Source organism: Tiliqua scincoides, chromosome 2, assembly GCF_035046505.1.
Source record: "Tiliqua scincoides isolate rTilSci1 chromosome 2, rTilSci1.hap2, whole genome shotgun sequence".
NCBI lineage: Eukaryota > Metazoa > Chordata > Lepidosauria > Squamata > Scincidae > Tiliqua > Tiliqua scincoides.
In genome coordinates, this window is record NC_089822.1 from 238,713,037 (window position 1) to 238,733,384 (window position 20,348).

At 44.5% G+C, this 20,348-nt stretch overlaps 1 protein-coding gene across 1 annotated transcript in view; it reads right to left on the reverse strand.

Annotated features, from left to right (window-relative positions):
- The window catches only part of TAFA1 (TAFA chemokine like family member 1), a 396,155-nt gene that overhangs the window by 66,682 nt on the left and 309,125 nt on the right, over positions 1–20,348 (reverse strand). The gene's annotated exons all lie outside the window — the stretch shown is intronic.

A 20,348-nucleotide genomic window follows, 5' to 3' on the forward strand; every position in this document is an offset into this window, starting at 1 on the left:
AGGCATGATGATTGCTACTTGGCCCTCTGTATGAAACAAGTTTGACACCCCTGCTCTAGATCTAAGAAAGTGATAAACCAAGCGTGGGATTTTCTAATTGCTGAGATTATTCATACAAAATCAGCGTGGGCAGAGCTGACCAGAGTCCTTTCTACTTACTTGGGTCTATTCAGAATATACGTCAGAGAGCTTAATTGAGCAGCAGTAGCACCCAACGAAACTCCATGTGTATATGTTAATGCTCTGTCATTTCAGCCCTTCAATACAGTCCTTCATTTTCACTTTCCAAAGCGTCTGCTGTACCCTGCCTTATCCATAATTTGCTTTATTTATAGTTAAGACACTGATTTTTCCCTCCATCCTCATGGATTTTGTCTCCTGCTTATTTTAAGCAATTATTTTTAAGTGAATTGGTGTATATTTAAAAAAACCTGTATGCACATTTTTAAAACTGTAAATGAAAAGTTAAAAGAGGGGGAGAGAAAAGACCGCAATACAGTTTACAGTGCAATGAAGTATGTTGTGACCTAGACCATTGCAACCGAACTATGAGTAGACCATCTGGCTTCCTGGGAATACCCCCAGTTCCTCCCTCTTAATATCAGCTATGGCCCCCACCAGTCCTGCAGGCAAAAAGCACCAGGCGCTTATTTGAAATCTTTATTTTGCACACGTAACCAGTTTTTATTCCCACACATTAGTACATGAAGAATAGGGAGATTAGGTATGTCATGAGGTTAGTGCACTGCCATAAATTTATTGAGACCTAAGTTCAGATTGTATTAAGTGCATAATTGCTAGGTGATTAGAAATCCAAATACGCTCTTTTGCAAGTATTAACCCACATCATTAATTTGCAGCACTCATTTCATCTACAGTGTGTAAGAGAGCATGACATATATACGAGAGGCCACTTACTTTTGCAATCAAAAGGAATTCATCATGTGAGTTGCCAAAAAGAAAGCCAGGGTCTATTACACATTCTATTACACACCTAGGCTGATGGATGCTACATCATGTCACCCTTATCTTGTCCGAGCTTAGCCAATATATGTATATCAGATATGCCATGGAACCACACAAGGATATATGCAAGTTGGGCTCAGAACTCCATCAATTCCTGGCGTGCTAGGTAAACATATAAGAAGTTGTTTGTGTTGGCTTTTGTGTCTCCATAGTGGTCTTCCAACTGCAATGATGGCACATAGTATGTTCCAAGCCATGGCCTCCTTTTCCTCTCTTTGAGTGTAATCTTTGGGGTCCATTGATCAGCAGCTGATTAGTATTTGTTAGAATATGCCATGGTAATTTGGCTCAGAGAACATCTCTGCAGTCCCCAGTATATGCAGCTGTAAAGAAGGTTAACACAATTTTAGCTTGCACTAGTAGAATGGTAGCTTCCAAGTCATGACAAATAGCGGTTCCCCTTTTTCCACACTGGTCAGAGGTCACCTGGAGTACTGTGTCCAATTCTGGGCACAACACTTCAGAAAACATGCTTCCAAACTGAAGTGGGTTTAGAAAAGAGCAAAGAGGATGATCAGAAATCTGGAGAACAAGCCTACAAGGAAAGGTCGATGAAACGAGGTATGTTGAGCCTGGAGAAGAGAAGGATGAGAGGAGACAATGATAGCACTCTTCAAATATCTGAAGGGCTGTCATATAGATCAGGGGTGTCCAAAATTTTTGGCAGAAGGGCCACATTGTCTCTCTGACACTGTGTCAGGGGCTGGGTAAAAAATTTACATTTAAAATTTGAATAAATTTACATAAGTTTACATAAATGTATTAAAGATGAACTTATATGAATGAATGAAGGTCTTGCAATAGCTCAAGGCCTATAAAAGGCCTGGCACAAAGCAAGGCTGGCAGCACTTTGCTGCCACTACTGCATCACAGGCGTGAAATAGCAAGCAGTGGAGGACGCCCTCATCCCACAGCTCACGCGAGAGGTCAAACAGTTGTCCTCACGTTGAGAGCAGTTGCGTCGGGCCAGTGTGGGCTCCAACAAATCTCTGGAGGGCCAGAGGCTCATTGGAGACTGGGGGCTCCCTGAGGGCCGCATTGAGGGGCCTCGAGAGCCACAAGTGGCCCCAGGGCCGGGGTTTGGGCACCCTTGATATAGATGAAGGAACAAATTTGTTCTCAACTGCCACTAAAAGTACAACTAGATTGAATGGGTTCAAACTGCAAGAGAGGAGATTCTGGTTGGAAATCAGGAAGATTCTTAATGGTGAGGGCAGTTCGCTGTGAAACAGACTGGTGAGGGAGGTGGTGGGTTCTCTTTTACTGGAGATTTTCAAGCAGAGCCTTGACATGCATCTACTGGAGATGCTCTAGGAGGATTTCCAGCTACAGGCAAGGGGTTGGACTAGTTGGCCTTATGGATACCTTCCAACTCTAATTCTATTGTTTCTCCCTAAACCCCACTTATATCACAATGATAAAACTGATTTTTCTTTTGTTCCCTATTTGGATTTAATACCCTACTGACACACCAGCCTTTGTTTTTTTTGTTTTAAAAGAACATCTACAATCAATCCAGCCATTTTAAATGTCACACACTGAGACAACCAGCAATGAGTGACCCTTTGATGTGTGGGGAAGCTTTATGTAATTTTAAATATTCAAACCTTCAGCTTGCAGGAATGAGTCAATCAAAGCTGGTTAATGTCTGTTAAGGTAAAAGACCTGAGGTCATGCACTCATGGGGTTCAGTATTGATGAGCTTGCAAGCTGAAGACAAGATGGACCCCATGGTTAATATTTAATTCCTCTCATCAAGAAGAGCTGTTTCCTGTACAGTGCAGAAAAATATTTACTTGTCCCTGACACAGCTCTTTTCTGAGGAAAAATTCAGAGAGCTAGACAAAAGGCCTTGCCCATTATGCTCTGGTACTCCATTCCCATCTCTCGTAGGAAGGGCACATGAAAGGATTCATCTCTCTTGGGATCTGGTCTGAGAATTTTGCTGAAATTTTTACTCCAGTTACAATCATTCCATCCCCAAACAGGCAACTCTGCAGAGGATAGACTGCAGAGAAACCTCTGCAAGAAGTATTGGCAAGCAACACTGACCTGAACGGAAATTGAAAGCACACACGTTGGTAGCCAAATTCTTTCACTTCTTGGGGTGGCAATCTAGGAAGAGCAATACACTATACTTTCCTTTCATGTTGAACCCTAGAAATTCAAAAAGAAATAGGAAAGGTCCCCTGTACCGAGTCATTGGTTGGTTGGCAACCTTCAGTTTCGAAAGACTATGGTATAAGCCTACAGCACCTAGTATTCCCAGGCTGTCTCCCATCCCAGTACTAACCAGGCCTGGCTCTGCTTAGCTTCCGAGATCAGACAAGATCAGGCAAGTGCAGGGTAACAGTTGCTGCACTGAGTCATTACTGACTCTGTATTGCAGCTTCTGTGATGCTTTCGTGGCAGACTATATGCAGGGTGGTTTGCCTTTACCATCCCCAATCATGTTACCTTACCCCCAACAAGCTGGGTACTCAGTTTACCGACCTCGGAAGGATGGAAGGCTGAGTCAACCTGAAGCCAGAGTTCCCAGCTTCCGTTGGGATCAAACTGAGGTCATAGGGGGAGTTCTCGGTTGCAGTACTGTGACCAACCGCTCTGCGCCACATGAGGCATACATTCAAAAACAACCCTATAAATTTCCTGGGATCTCGGAAAATGTTTGCATACATTGTGCGAAGACTAGCATCCTCATGCATGTCATTGGTCTGTGGAACTCCTTGCCACAGGATGTAGTGATGGCACCTGGCCCGAATGACTTCAAAAGGGGATTGAACAAATATCTGGTGGAAAAGTCCACCATGGGTTACAAGTCATGATGTGCATGTGCAACCTTTTGGTTTTAGAAGTAGGCTACTTCAAAATGCCAGATGCAAGGGAGGGCACCAGGTTGCAGGTACCTTGTTGTCTTGTGTGCTCCCTGAGGCATCTGGTGAGCCACTGTAAGATACAGGAAGTTGGACTAGATGGGCCTTTGGCCTGATCCATCGGGGCTCTTCTTATGTTTTATGTGGCGTAAGCCTGCATAGTTTTATATATTGTAATGTGTAGAAATTATGTTCCAGTGATGGTATGAAATTACAACCTAATGGAGAAGGAAAGAGGCTCAAAATATACTTTGTACCTCCTGATAAAACTCCTCACGGAGGCACTGCTGAAGACAGAATGTCTGCCTTGCCCATATAACCATTGTTGCTTTGTACATTTGCATATTATTTCATTTCCTTTTAAATGCCTTTGGCTGTAATACACACCTAGTAGTTGCTTTAACACTGAAGGCCCCTTGTAAAAACTTGGCGACATTGACACAGATGAAGGGGCAAAATAAATATTTTATTAATGTACATTCAGGTTTACAGACTTTTAAAAAATGGATTATTGACTCTGCTCTGCAACCGTTTCCAAAGAACTATTATTGTCTCTGTCATAAATGCATATTTAGGGACTTGTATAAAAATGTGCATTATTGACCTTATAGGCTGTAACCACGCCAAAAGTTTAAATCATGGTCACAGAAGACAGCGAAGGTAACTCTGAACATTTTATGGTCTGCTGAACCCATACAGCCTCTGGTTGTGTTTGCAAGTAAGTTGGAGTCTTTCCATTGACTTTGGAAGGGGAAAAGAAAGGTGGATTGGTCCTTACTAAAGATGCACTTGAAACCTGTTGAAGAGTGTAGTAACTTTTACAGGAGCACTCATTACATTGTACCTCTTAGTCGCTGTAGCCTGAAGTAACCGCTGCATTTAACAGTGGAACAAGAACATTCATTAGAGGTAAGTGAATATCTGCCAGGAGGTAACTGTAGCTTATATCTAACATAATGTAGGCACAGATGGCAACTATTCTGAGGTAATTATTCAGAATAAAATGGTAAAGAGTATGCGCAAGCCCTAATAAAACATTGTCTGTACAAGACACTCAAGGGCATAAGTCAATATTATTGAGCAGACATCTGCCATTTTTATGTTATGAGTTGTGCTCTGTCTTGAGATAGCACAATCATACATCCAAGTAGGACGAGGTGGGAGGAGCAACAAAATCCAAAACAGCCAGGGATACCTCTGCTTTTCTTTTGGTACGTTGACAACTTCTGTGTGCCTTGCATTGATTTTGTATTTTCATTTGGTCTTGACTGCATCAATCACTTTTGTAGTTTCTACAAGTGTAGGAAAACACCTAGTATAAGTGGGGGTTTCTTTATGGCACTCACAGTGGCGAAGGACACAAGGAATGCCACTTTCTGACCATTTTCTGTAAAGATTCATCTGCAATATGAGAACCCAACAAACCAGCTGTTTATGGAAGGAAAAAGGCCATGATATAGAAGCTGAATGGAACCATCAAGTTATTAGGCAACGGTAGTGGAACTCCTTGCCAAAGGATGTGGTTATGGCATCTGGCCTAGATTTCTTTAAAAGGGGATTGGACAGATTTCTAGAAGAAAAGTTCATCACAGGTTACAAGCTGTGAGGGGTGTGTGCATCCTCCTGGTTTTCAGAAGTAGGTTACCTCAGAATGCCAGGTGCAATGGAGTGGCAACAGGAGTGGCAGGCATCTGGCTGCCTTGTCTGCTCTCTGTGATGAGCCACTGTGAGGCTGGACTAGATGGGCCTTTGGTCTGATCCAGAGGAGCTCTCCTTCTGTTCTTATGTAGTTCCTGCAATCAATGGTTGAAGAAGGGCTTGCTGGGGGATGTATGACAGCACAGGAAACAGGACTTAATGTGCAGAAGTGTCATTAATCAATTTAAAACTGGCAATATTGTCCCTGTGAAATATAAAGGTTATTTGCAAATTATATACCTATATAACCCTATATTAGCCATCTGTCTTTAGTCCTTCTTCAGTTCCCTAGCAAAGACAGGTCCAGCTCTCGCTGTTCCACCCAAGAAAACTGGTTTCTCCTTCCCAGTGGCGTCACTAGGATTCACGTCACCCGGTGCGGGAGACCTGCGCATCATCCCATGCAGTGGGTGGGGCAACACTCCAGGTGGGTGTGGTGCTGTACCATCGCCCCACCCCCACTGGTTTTTTAGCTGTACCTTTTGTTAGAACACATATATTTCAAAGTGAATTGTTTCATTGCATTCTGCATGAAATTACACATTGATTGATATATAACATGATGGTATTATTCCTCCAAATTCTGATTTTAGTGATTTTGAAAACTTGTAGAGTCTCTCTCACACACCACACCCCATGTCAACTTACTAACAATTTATTGCAGCAATTCTCAAACTTTTAGCACTGGGACCCACTTTTTAGAATGACAATCTGTCCAGGACCCATTGGAAGTAATGTCATGGCCAGAAGTGACATCATCAAGCAAATAAAATAAATAATTATAAATAATTAAATTAAAATAAAATAATTAAATAAGGGGGAGACAGTCCTGTTCCAGCAAGTGAATCTACTGTAAAGTAAGTCCTATTGTGGTCAATGGGGCTTACTCTCAGGAAAGTGTGGGTAGGATTCTGTGAGCCCAATCCTATGAATGTCTACTCAGAAGTAAGTCCCCTAGTGGTCAATGGGGCTTACTCTATAGTCTGCCTGCAATAACACCCCCCCCCCCAAAAAAAAGAATCAGTAAGATTTCCAGCCCTCCCAGTGCCCAGTTTAAAGTTCTTCTATTTCAGGCACATCAGAATAAAGACCCACCTGGCTTTGCAAGTGCAAAATAGAAAATTTTTCCCTTACCATTCAAGCCTCTTTTTTGTTCTTTTTTTTGGGGGGGGGGGGAGGCTTCCTTCTGGAGCAGCTCCATCGGATCAGGACCCTTCTGGTGTCCTCACATTCCCCTTTGCCTGGCCTGAATACCAGCCAAGGCACGTCTGCCTACTCGCGAGTAAACGCAACTGTGAGGCTGCTTTGCTTTCCATAGGGCTCCATAGACTGGGAGGGAGGCAGCTGGGAGGGAGGAACCACCTTCTTTTTTGGGGGCTGCACTCATTGGATGAGGACCATTCTTTAGAGCCTCTCAGGCTGCCTGGACTAAGTCAAGTCCGCCTACTCACGAGTAAACGCAGCCATGTGGCTTCATTTCCGGCTCAGACTTGCAGCTGGGAGGGGGGAGCTTCTAGGGTGTTTTTGGGGGGCTCAGGACCATACAGGTGTCGTTGGATTCCTCTTAGCCTGCCCTTTCTGAGGGACTATGGCAAGTACGCCTACCTGCGAGTAAATGTGTGATACGGCTCACTTTCACTTTCTATAGGGCTTCATGCATTTTTTTCTTCCGGTTTTTTGGCTATAACTTTTGAATGAAAGGAGCGATTTCAATTTTGTTTTTTGCACTGCACTCCACTGGCCATTCCGCATCCAACGGCATATGGCATGATGCAGTAGGTCCTAACCCCACGATGTTGGCGCATCCTCCCCCAGGGTGTGTTACCCCCCCAGCGTGTCACCTGGTGCAGCCTGCACCCCCCGCACCCTGCTAGCAATGCCAGTTCTTCCCTCAATTACACATTTATTTTTCTTTCTTGCAGTGATTCCAGTATAAATTCGTCCTCCTTTGTACCATATGAGTTCCAAGTGTTTAAACTGTCCATATCAAGAGGTTTACGCTCCTAGGAGTATAAAACGAAAGGATGGACCATTTCCTGACAAAGAGTTCATTTTAATTGGAGGCAAACACCTGAAAATGAGTACAGTTATGTATTAAAAGAGTGAATTATTTTATCCCTAAATGAGAACCTTCTTTGTTCAGCTGTGATATGAAACAGCTAGTCACCCAAAGGTTTGGAACGCATGCCTAAGAGAAGCCACATTTCTTATTCATCTCCATTTTTAATGTCGCCAGTGGAGAGGTAGTAATGAATGAAAGTATATTTTGTACTTCTGAATTATACACATATGTTTGTATTTGAGAAGTTTTGGCTCTGTCTAGTATCCTGGCAGAACCCAGGCTGAACAGTAAACAAACTTTTTTTTTTAAAAAAAACCCTTATTTGGATGATATGCTGTGGAAGTCATTAACTATAGCTCAGGTAGAGTAATGTCTGAGTCCCGTTTTTGACAGTGATGGCAATTTAATGGTGTTTGACTCTGCTCAGTTAACGTGGCGCTTCCTGCAGCAGTAAGGGAGGCTGTTTATCAAAAAGATAAACAAGTTTGCATTTCTCTTTCTTGGCTGCATGGATATGATCAGAAGTCTAAGGCCATCAAGAATTCACTTATTCCAGCCACCAGGCAGACATTAAGCAGACATCGGGACCATCTGTGCTTGCAAAGAGTGCCACTTAATAGAACTTCCTAGGGCAGGTCGCTCATAATGACTGCAGGTGTGCAAGAGTATTGAAATAAAGCAGAGGCCACTTGAAGCTTCTTCAGGTGTGATGCAGAGGCCACTGGGCTCAATTGATAATATATATCTTTCTTTCAGAGGCTCATTAGTATGATTATGATCTTTCTAGATTGTGAGCCCTTTTGGGACAGGGAGCCATTTAATTATTTGATTTGGTCTCTGAACCACTTTTTGAACTTTGTAGAAAAGCGGTATATAAATATTCTTAATAATAATGATAAGCCTCAGTACAGAACCAGATATATACCACATTTAGACATATGTGTTAAACATCCTAGTGCTATATGTATAGAATAATAGCACCTGTGCATTTTTTTTTAATTGGTTTCAGTTACATTGCTAGATGGGGAAAAAAAATCCACAAATGCAGTTGATGGTTGGGCAGAAAGGGAATTATCAAACCTACAAATGAAACCCTGGTCGGATTTGGACAGAGTTTCTGCTGTTCCTGAGATTCTTGCATTTTATTTTGGATCAGGTAACCATAAATGTACTTGCTATGTTCTGAAGCAATGTGCACTCTCAGAATTGCAGGAAGATGCGCGTTTACTCAAAATTAAGACCCACTGTGTTCAGTGAGACTTACTCACTCATTTACAGACTGATCCTATGCAGGATTGGGCTGTAGTACAGGTCTTTTTGTGACAATGAAAGCAGGGTGACCGGATGTGATGGAGGACAGAGTGCCTATACCCTTAACCATTGTATAGAAGAGGGAATTTTGACAGGTGTAGCTTTTTAAACCCTTCCATGTTGGGCTGCACCTGGCAAAATTCTCTCTTCTATATGATGGTTAAAGGTATAGGCACTATGTCCTCCACTGTATCTAGTCACCCTGAGTAGAAGACACATCTGCTGTTGCAAAATGGCTGCTGATGGGTACACAGTGCTCAGTTGGCAGCAATTTGGAAAGCACTGCTGCAAAACTTAAGCCTCATTGTGCTTGTCAGGTAAGGCAGTGGCAGAGGAAGGCAGGGGGTGGGGAGAAATTTGGACAGGAAGGCTGTGGAAGGGGGTGGATCTGGTGGTGATGGTGCACCAGATCCTAGCCTCTCCATCAGCAGCTTTCTGTCCTTGGACTTGTGCCAGATACAGAGCTGGTGCAGGTCAGAGGAGACCCATTGTGGTGTGGGAGGATTTACATCTCTTTTGTGCCCTGAAGTCTCCTGATCTGACCCCCTCTCCCACCCCAGGATACAATGCGCTCCTTTATGGCATGGCTGCACCAGTGGGGGCAGGGTGGTGGTGGGAAAGGTTAGGATTGGACTCGTAGGTGATGTATTTAGGACTGTAACCTCTTTCCATACATTTCAGAATCCCCTCATGATAGCTACCACCCAAACCTTTGTGCTACAAGAAAACTTAGGCTCTATCTTTTTACTCTTTTATGACTGTCAAAGAAATCAGGCTTCACGTATATCACAGTCATCTGGCTCATTAGCTGGGAAGATGTTATTTTGACTAGTATTTCATGTATTAAGAGTGCCTAAAACATCAACTTACACCTCCACAAAAGATTAGCATGCCTCAGACATCAACGGTGTGTTCAAACAGTATGACAGCGACACAGACAGCACTTTATTCTGTTAAAGACATGTTCAGTGTATGCTCACAGGAGGCAATATGCAATAATGCAATTTTATAGACATCTGTTGATCTCATGCCCTTTTGCGAACAAGACGGGATGAGGCGAGGCGAGGCTGAGACGGACATTTTGACAAGATACAAGGCAATGGTGAATGTCTGCAGTTATTTAACAGTATGAACCTGCTTTCTTCAATTTGTGCGCAGCTGCTCTTATGGATCTGGGTTTGTCTGTCGTGGGCACCTTAAGAAAAATCCAGAGCAAATGACAAATGCTGGCAAACTTTCCTTGTGCATGTGGCATAAACAACAGATGCAGGTCATGCTTCCTTATACACTGGGGTTCTGTTTCGGAACCCCTAGTGGATTAAAAACATCAGTGTATACCAAATTCGTGGAAAAATAGCTCTAAAGATGGACTTCCAGGTTTCTTGCTCCGCCACTGTTGCCCCAGAATGCATTGGCATAGACAATATACCGCATTCAGCCACTAGATGGGGTGAATAATGGAATCTAGCGGAATGAAATTATAATTATTTAACAGCTCAAAGGGAAGAAATTGGGTTTTGGTGCTTTTTTTCTTGTTATAAGGCATTTAAAGGTGGATTCTGGTATCAATGGTGAGTCAAATCAGTGGATACCAAGGTCGCTGCAATAGAAGAGATTTCGATTGGACATTAGGAAAAAAAATTCCTGACAGTAAGGGCAGTTCAGCAGTGGAAAAGATTGTTGAGGAAGTGGTGAATTTTCCCTCACTGGGGATCTTCAGGCAGAGACTCAACAGGCACCTATAAGAGATGCTCTAAGAGGATTTCCTGCTACAGGCAGGGGGTTGGACTAGATCAGGGGTGTCCAAAGTTTTTGGCAGGAGGGCCACATCATCTCTCCGACACTGCTTCGGGGAAAGAAAGAATTAATTTACATTTTAAATTTGATAAATTTACATAAGTTTACATAAATGAATATATTAAAGATGAACTTATATGAATGAATGAAGGTCTTGCAATAGCTCAAGGCCTATAAAAGGCCTTGCACAAAGCAAGGCTAGCTTTTCCTTTGCTGCCACTACTGCATCACAGACATGAAACAGCAAGCAGTGGAGGAAGCCCTCATCCCACAGCTCACACAAAAAGGTCAAACAGTTGCCTTCACACTGAGAGCAGTTGTGTCGGGCCAGTGCGGGCTGCAACAAATCTCTGGAGGGCCAGAGGCTCATTGGAGACTGGGGGCTCCCTGAGGGCCGAATTGAGAGGCCTCGAGGGCCACATGTGGCCCCAGGGCTGGGGTTTGGGTACCCCTGGACTAGATGATCTTGTAGGTACCTTCCAACTCTTATCATTCTATGATTCACTTAATTCCAGGAGATGGTGCATAGGACTGCAGTCATCATGTTTATTTAGCACTAGTGAGACAGAACAGTAGACCAATAGAGTGCTTGACACTGTACAAAATACAGCAACAGATGTCAAAATGTCAGAAATGATATGAGGCTATGTGTTCTGTGGATTAATAATAATAATAATAATAATAATAATAATAATAATAATAATAATAATAACAACAGGTATTTATATACCGCCTTTCTTGGTCTTTATTCAAGACTTTATTCAAGGCGGTTTACATAGGCAGGCTTTATTTAAATCCCTTATTAAAATAGGGGTTTTTACAATTGAAAGAAGGTTCTTTCTTTCAAGAACGACTACATTCAGGTGTTTCATTCCGATCTGGCTTCACATTCTGGCCTCCATCCTCCCACGCACAGAGCAGATGGAATAGCTCGGCTTCAGCTTGTCAGCTGCTTCAAGGTCGCACGATGCCGGTGGCCTCGAACTGGCGACCTTGTGGATGTTATCTTCAGGCAGACGGAGGCTCTACCCTCTAGACCAGACCTCCTGCCCATGATAGGCAGAAAAAGGTGAAAGAAGAGGACAGGACTACACAATGGTCTCACAGTGTTAGGGATGAGGAAGAGATAAGCGACAAGAGGCCACATAAGAATGCTGAGATTGTAGTGGACCAAAAAGAAATCAAGACAGGGCATGGATTCTGAGGTGTTAGTTTGCTCAAAATTCCTACCACTGGTCTTTCTCCCAGAAAGGCAAACGACAAATTGAGTTTCAGCCGAATTTGGGAAGGTGCACAGTTAAATGTAACCTGCCTCTCATAGTAGATGCTCAAATCAGTGATATGGAACAGCTTCAGAAGATGTAGCAAGCAAAAGGAAGTAGATAGAACAAAAGATGTGAGAAGATAAGGGTAAAGAATGGAGGATGAAGACTGAAGAACAGATAGACTATTTAAGAAGTACCAGCATCTAGATACAGAGATAGGAAGGTAAATTATAATCATGATTTGTATGATACTGCTATCTATAGCTCTGCTCCATCCTGCCATTTTTCTCCTTTTTTCTTTTTGGCTAGGAACCCACGTAACCAAGTTCCTAATAAATCTGAGAGTGTAATCCTATCTCACTATTGTGCTGGCACAGCCACTGCTTTGCTGGACTGGAGTGTTGCAAACATGCCGTAAAGCACATTTATGACTACTCTAGTGTAGGCAGCACCAGCAAGAAGGCCTGCTCTGACCTGCCAGCACTGCAAGAGGGTGGAATGGAGGTAGTGAGGGGGTGTTTCTAAGTGGGGGGGAGGGTGGAATGGGGATGGATTGGACCTAGGAGAGGGTGGGATTGGCAGAACAGGTCTCTGTCGTATCCTAATGGTATTCCTAGGCCAACCATAAGAAAAGCTCCACTGGATCAGGCCAAAGTCCCATCTAGTCCAGGATCCTGTAACTCACAGTGGCCTCAGGAAGTACACAAGACAACAAGTGGCAACATCCTGTTGCCACTCTCTTGCACCTGGCATTCAACCAGTGTTACACTAGGCTGCTTGAACTTCCACCAGCTGGCAGAGATCTGATTAGTCCCATCAGGCAGGCTGGAATGTTACTTAGGTTAAGGAGAAAAATATCCCCCAGCCTGCTCCAGAGCTGCACTGGATGCAGCAGAGGCTATTTGGCCCCACTGTTCCAGTGCAATTTAGGATTGGGCTGTGAATGAAACAAATAACATTTATTTCACTTGGAGCTGTTTGAAACCTTTTTGTAACTTAAAAGGAATGAAAAGAATGGGCTCCATTTATTTAATTAGTTTCTTTCTCATTTGTTATGAAACAAGTGCACACGATTTTACAAGGTGCCTATAGGACTACCTGGCCTTACATGAACTTCCATGACGGTCCTTCAGCCCAGTCCTATCCACACTTTCCTGGGAGTAAGCCCCATTGACTGTAATTGGGCTTAATTCTGAGTAGACAAGCATAGGCTTGGAGTGTTAATCAGGAGTCTTGGTCTTGTGCCCCAATCACTGGAGATGACTGGGCTTTCTTTGTGGTGACATCTTATGTATGGAACAGCACCACATTGTTTGTCCAGTTCTGCTTTGATTAACTTTAAAGAAAATGCTGAAAATGTTACTGTTTATCTGGGCTTTTGGTAGGATTTGAAGAGATTGAGGGCCCAATCCTATTCAACTTTCCAGTGCCGGTGCAGCTGTGCCCATGGGGCATGCACTGCATCCTATGGTGGGGAGGCAGTCACAGAGACCTCCTCAATGTATGGGAACTCTTGTTCCCTTACCTCATGGCTGTATTGCGATTGCACCAGAGCTGGAAAGTTGGATAGGATTGGGCCCTGAAGCTACAATGCAATACACACTTACCTGGACTAAGCCCCATTGAACTCAATGGGCTTTACATTTGACTAGGCGTGCATAGGATTGCGCTGTAATTTGCTTTTCTTGATCTGTTTATTTTCTTGTTGAATGTATTATTTTGTAGTGCTTTTAAACATGTTCCAAGCTCCCTCAAGAAGTGTTGCTTCGTAGGTTGGGGGTATCAATATTTGATAAACAAATAATAAATAAATAGATTTGTAAATAAATATGAGCTGCTGCATCCACGCTGCAACCCATAGGATTAGACAATAATACGACATCACATTAAAGGGCTCAGCCTTTGTCATAAAACTTAATCCAGTTTATACACAACGTTGTACTGTAGTGACAATGAAGGAAAAATTACCATCTGTGATAAGCTGGGGATTTGCAATTGATAAAAGACTTTCCTTCTTCATATATGGCACATTCTGTAAGGAAAATGATCCACCTAGCAGACCATGCTGTGTTTTTGTGGTTCTTTGGTAAAACACACATTTACTCTTTTTTTATTAGTTGCACCATTATGTGCAGAGAGAGAGAGTGTGTTTCAGCCATAGAATCATTCTGAGCAATACTGCTGTTTAAATGTCTCTTGCTATGGGCCATTAACTTTAACAATAGAAAATTATTTTCTCAGTCATAAGGTAGAATGATTGGGCTGTCTGGATAGGTGGCCTCTTCTCTAATGATAAACCCACTTGACTGCAATAGAGTGCATTAAAGAAAAATCCAAGGAATTCAATTTCGGGCGAGGGGGGAAAGGATGGGGAGGCATGGTGAGCTCAAGCAAAACCAAACAGATTCAGGGAGTGTCTGCATAAATCTCATATTTACTCACAATATCAACAACAACAAAACCCCAAAAAAGCTCCTTGCTCCTGACAAGATATAGTGGCCCCTATAAAAACAAGCTAATTAACACCTGAATGTGTCCTCTGGGGTTGGATCTGCCACCAGGGTATCCTTGGCAGTCAGCATTCATCCTTGTTTAGCCTGTCTAGGTAAATATGCTGTTTGGCGCTCAGGAATATCGGTTGGCTGCTAACCCCATATAGCAACTGTTACCCTGCACATGCCTGATCTTGTCTGATCTCGGAAGCTAAGCAGAGTCAGGCCTGGTTAGGACTTGGATGGGAGACCGCCTGGGAATACTGGGTGCTGTAGGCTTATACCATAGTCCAGGGGTGCTCCATAGGTAGATCACGATCTACCAGTAGATCACGAGGCAAAATGAGTAGATCGCGGAGCCCTGTCTCTCCAAACTGTTAATATGTCAGTTTCGTCTAGTGACTATTTAGCTGACACTAAACTGACACTGAAACTGTCACTTTAGCTGCTCTTTAGGGGGCGGGAGTTCGAGTTGGAGTCGCTCTGATGGCGGTTGCCGCGGGAGGCCCCGAGTGACCCTCCCCTTCCCTTCCAGTCCCTCGGTTGGGGCTGACAGGTGAGACGACCCCCCTGCCGCCTGCATGCGCAGCCCCTCTCCATGGAAACGGGGAAGCCCCCTGCCCCTTCCGAGGAGGACCTGCGACGCCTCCCTCTCCCTGCTGGTCTCGGGGCGTAGCCACAAAGAGTTTGGGGGGCAGGGAGTGGGGAGCTCCCCCCCCCCGTAGTGCAGCAAGGCTGGGCATGTGTCTCTTGGGGGGACCTGTGGCTGCCCCCAGTATGTGGGGTGGGGAGAGAGGAGAGGCCTCCCGTGTGCTTCCTGAAGCATCTGGTGGGCCACTGTGGGGCACAGGAAGCTGGACTTGGTGGGCCTCCTCTGACCTGATCCAGCAGGGGCTCCATACATCAAAGGGGGTGTCTGTCAGACGCTTCCTTCCCCCCTGGTAGATCTCCGGGCCTTGCTGGGTTTCAAAGTAGCTCTCAAGCCAAAAAAGTGTGAGCACCCCTGCCATAGTCTTTCGAGACTGAAGGTCGCCAACCATTTGTCAGCACAACTATCATCTACCTCCCCACCACCGATCTCCAAAGCCATTTTGGTGCCTTCACATCAACGTCTACATTGCGAATCAGCCCTGTTTTGCTTGATGAACAGCTCACACACGTGGTGTATTCGTAAACAACGCAAAGTTGGAAAAGGAGACTCCCACCAGACCAGCTACTACACCCGCTACACTGTGCTGGGGCGAAGACGGACAGATACTCTCACCTTCAGAGGCGTAACACTAGTGACATCATGACATCATGTGACATTGTGACATCATTTCTGTGTTCTCCCCAGAGGAGGGAGTGCTCGCTGCGGCAGCTTCACACCCCCATTCCTTCTACTGTAGATGCTCCTCTTTGAAGGCAAAGGAATGGGGGTGTGAAGCCCCAGCACCTCCTCCATAACTCGGGCAGAGCTTGAGGAGCAGTCATGTGTGTCCCCCCCTTAGCGCAGCACCCAGAGCAGGTGACCCTCAGGCTCTGCCCTAGTTATGCCTCTGCTCACCTTGCTAAATATAAGAAGAGCGCCACTTGAAAATGGGCCTCTTTGCCCAGTTTGTCCAGAGTCCAGGCCTGAGGAAAGGGGAGGCAGGGGAGCAAAATCCCCAGAAACTGGGCAATGACAAAACAAACTATACAGTACAAAACAAATTTATTATAAACTAAATGTGGGTACCTCAATCTCAGCCTATCCATGGCTGCATTTCCACTACTCATGCAAATTAGAACCGTCAATTAAAAACTTGTTTAAAAATATATAGTAACACTTGGCTTGGAGGAACGTTTAGGAAGGGGAGGCCCAATCAGGCATCTTGCCCTGGGTCCTAAATGCCAGCTCTCAGCAGCCCTGCCTGCGTCTACCCAGTCTAGTATTTTAGACTGTGCATGGGCTTATTGTGTGTGAGTTGGCTGAAATTATTAAAACCAAGACATTTATCATCACATGGACACCTGTGGATGCACCTCAGAGACACAGTGCAAGTTTCATTACCTTTTCGCCACAGGGAATATGGAAAGTGAATCGTAATGGGTTACATTAGCATACCAACCGAGCTCAGCTACAAAAGATACGTACATGTATGTTTCTCAGCTAAGGCAGTCAGAAATCCAGCATACCCTAGGCATGAATCTTCCATTGCCAGCAAATTAATATCCATTTCAGTGACGTGGCTTGAGAAATGCATGCGAGAACACATATTAACACATTCAACTGCCTTCAGCTCTTGGTATATCCAGCTCATTGCACTTTAGCTTGGTTACGGCTCTCCAGGCAATGGTCTTCTTGACCAGCTTGCAAACGCAGATCTTTTGGCCTGATTTGCCAGGAACTGAACCCGGGACCTTGTGCATACATGCAGGTGTTCTGTCATTGAACTATAGATCCTCCTAGTGTGTGTTGAAAGAAATAACATTTCAAAAACCAAAACACCTTGCCACTGTAATATTGCATTTATCAGAAGACTTCTAGTGCATAATAAATACAGCCAGTTTTTCTTCATGCTTTACAGGGGACCTGAGACGATTTCTTCAATGTATTTTTTTCTGTTTGACCTTGTCAGCAATGCCTTGAAGTTCCTTGTGTGTTTAGATGGGCAGATCAATCCTACCTAACTCCCCACACCAATGGCTTCTGCTACATCTCCCAGCGGAGTTTTGGCTGCTGAAGGTCTCCTTGGGGTAAGAGAATATTGTCTCCTTGCCGCATGGTAAGCCCCAGTGGCCTCTATGGGTCAACCCGGACCTGTGCTGGTGATACAGTGATATTGCTGGTGCAAGTCTCAGTTGATCCATGCTAGCAGATCATGTCCAGGAAGAGGGTCATATTTGACCTGCACCACTACCACCAATCTCGCTCCCCTCCTGAGCCCCATCCACCCTCCTCTGCCCCTGTCACCATCCCATTCCACCCACTCCCATTCAATTCCCTCCCAGCCCTCCCCCTGCCTTCCCCTATCCCCTGAGCAGGCTTCCCTCTCCTGGTGGGTCTCTGTCAATCTACCCAGTACATGCAGGAAGACTCTGACCTTCCTGCCAGTGCACCAGCAGTTTGCCCTGCCGCAAAGTGCTTTACGGCTGTTTTCCATGTGTGCACATTTTAGATTGGATTGGGCTGTAAGTCATTTACAAGTGTACTTGCCTCTGCTGAGTGTTGACCTGAAGGCAGATCTACTAGGGCCTGGGACTTTGAATGACTACCCTATTCATGGAACCCGCACGCCAAGAGATTATCCTGGCATCTCTATTCAAGTGTCTCCTTTGATACCATCTGACCAGAATTTAATTTGTTCTACCCTGGCTTTAAACTGGGCTTCCTAGAGCCTGTTTTCATTAATGCCAGGACCCAGTGCTAGATAATGTGAATAAGGTTCTATGACATAGAGTTGGATAGGACCTTGGACGTCATCTAGTCCAGCCCCCTGCACCGTGCAGGCAAATGCTACAGCATCATTGTAGCAGTTGCCATACAGCCTCTGCTTGAAAGGGACAGCTTATGGCCTTCACCACTCAGTACACCATGTAGAGTTTAAGAGATATTTTTCAGCCAGAAGGCTATGATACGCAAGCAGGCTTGAATTGCTGCACCTTCCATCCTAGTAATTAAACTCCTATGTCAAGCAAGCTCAAGGTAGGTTTTTAATGGGTTTTAAAACACTTTTTTTTGCCTCGCCCAGAAATGGATAAAGGGGGATGCAGCTGGGTAGTCTCACAGCCTCAACAGAGATCTTCACTATGAGAGGATTGACCGCAATCAACATTTGGCGCGGGAGGGGGGGGGGATGGCTGTGTGAATTGGTGCTAAATCATTGAGGGATCAAAGATTCACAAGTGTAATTCTCAAAGTATTAAAAACAGCAACAAAAGAATGGCAACTGCAACAGAATGTATTAATATCTAGAGTGAAGAAATAAGGGAGGCGAGGATCTTTTATTTAGGTTCATAATGATAATACTAAAGTGACAAAATCCTAAGGGAAGTGTCTTCTTTTGTGAAGAGGAAGACAAGCACAATATTATTATATGCAGATTATGTTTTGATGAGATTGCCAAGAGATAAACACATTCTGTGATAAGATTATGCTGTAAAGCAATTAGCCTGCAAAATGTCTTTGAGCCGCTTACAAAGGAGACTAACAAGGTTTGGGGGAATTTTTCCTGCCACTGCTTGATACTTGCACTAACATGTTTTATGGTAAAGCACTAAGAGAAGGGCAGTAAAAAAATAGCATAGTCCATAAAGAATGCACTGTGACAGTGAGGCCGTGATTGTACAGATACTGAAGACAGACTGATATACAGACTTACTGCCAGTGCACACGTTGGCATTAATCTTCCAAAGAATGTTAAAGAAATAAAATAACAAAAGAAGATGGGGACTGAAAGTCCTTAGTCAGTGGATCAGAGAGACAAGAATACTGGGGACCCAATCCTATGTTGCCCACCTCTGGTGGTACTCTTGTACTGATGGCGCTGGGTGTAATAAAAATGCTATAAAGCACTTTCCCGCAGGTGGTGCGTACATACAGCTAGCATTGGGCCTCCGTGCCAGGAAGACCCAGTGCTGGAGTGGCCAGGAGTAAGTATCACCACAAGGCAGCGGTGAGGCTTTTCGGGGGGGAGGTGGGGGGCGGAACTGAATAGAGGGAGGGCAGAGGTAGGGAAGGATTGGGGGCAGAGAGGGCGGCAGAGTCTGCCACCAAATCCTATGCTCCCTACCTGGCCAGGAAGCCCCACATGGGTTTTTTCGGTTCTGCGCCTGCTGAATAGCAGGCACAGCTCCGAGGAGATCCATTGGGGTTGCAGTGCCATTATCTGGGGTATGGGAGCAAATGCTCCCTTCTCCCCAGGAGTTTCCGGTGGCTGCCTCGGCCTCATTGGATACAGCTGCAGCCATTTCGGCTCCACTGTTCCTCTGGGCAGGGGGGCAGCTTAGGATTGGGCTGTGAATCAGTGGGCTAGTTCATTAAACAGGGTACCAGATGGTTATTAGACTTGCTTTGTGGTTTAATCCCCTGCTAGGACTGGTGACAGAGATTTCAAATAAAGGCACTTACAACATGTTTCAAACCAAAGAAAAGCCATATATGTCACTAATAAGATATTGACCAAAGATGAGGATCTCCATTTGTCCAAAGCAGAGTGCTCCAAAAGGTTGATTTACGCAGCTAGTATATTTTGTTAGAATATGAACATATTTACAGAGTCAGCTCTTTCTTCTTTAACCACTGCTCTAAAGTTATGGGAGACAAGAACAGCATTTATCAACATGGCAATGAGCTCTCTGAATACCAGTCAGAAGAAAAAATGGCAGGAAATGGTCCTTCTCCCCTGAAGCATCACTTTAGTCATTGCAGAGATTCAGAATGCTAGACTCGATGCGCTTTCGACCTGATCCAGCAGGACTCATTTTACATTCTCAAGTTTTATTTACCATGGAGTCTAGTGCAATGGTTTTCAAACTTAGGGAGAATTTTACTCCCTAAGTAAGTCTTTGCAGGGGAGGGGCTAGGGCAGAAACGTGATCCCAGGATTGTGTCGCTAATGGAGGTAAAAGGGGGCTGTTTTTACTTACGGAGGGCTGCCAGCAGCTGCAGGAACTGCGGGGAGCCCCAAGTAGCCCTCCACAGGGCTCCCCAATTCTTAGAATGTTGACTTAGAATGTTGAGAAAAACTGGTTACCAAGCAACAAGCAAGTGCTTAGCTACCAGTTTTTCTCAACATTCTAAGAATTGGGGAGCCCTGTGGAGGGCTACTTGGGGCTCCCCACAACTCCTGCAGCTCAGTAA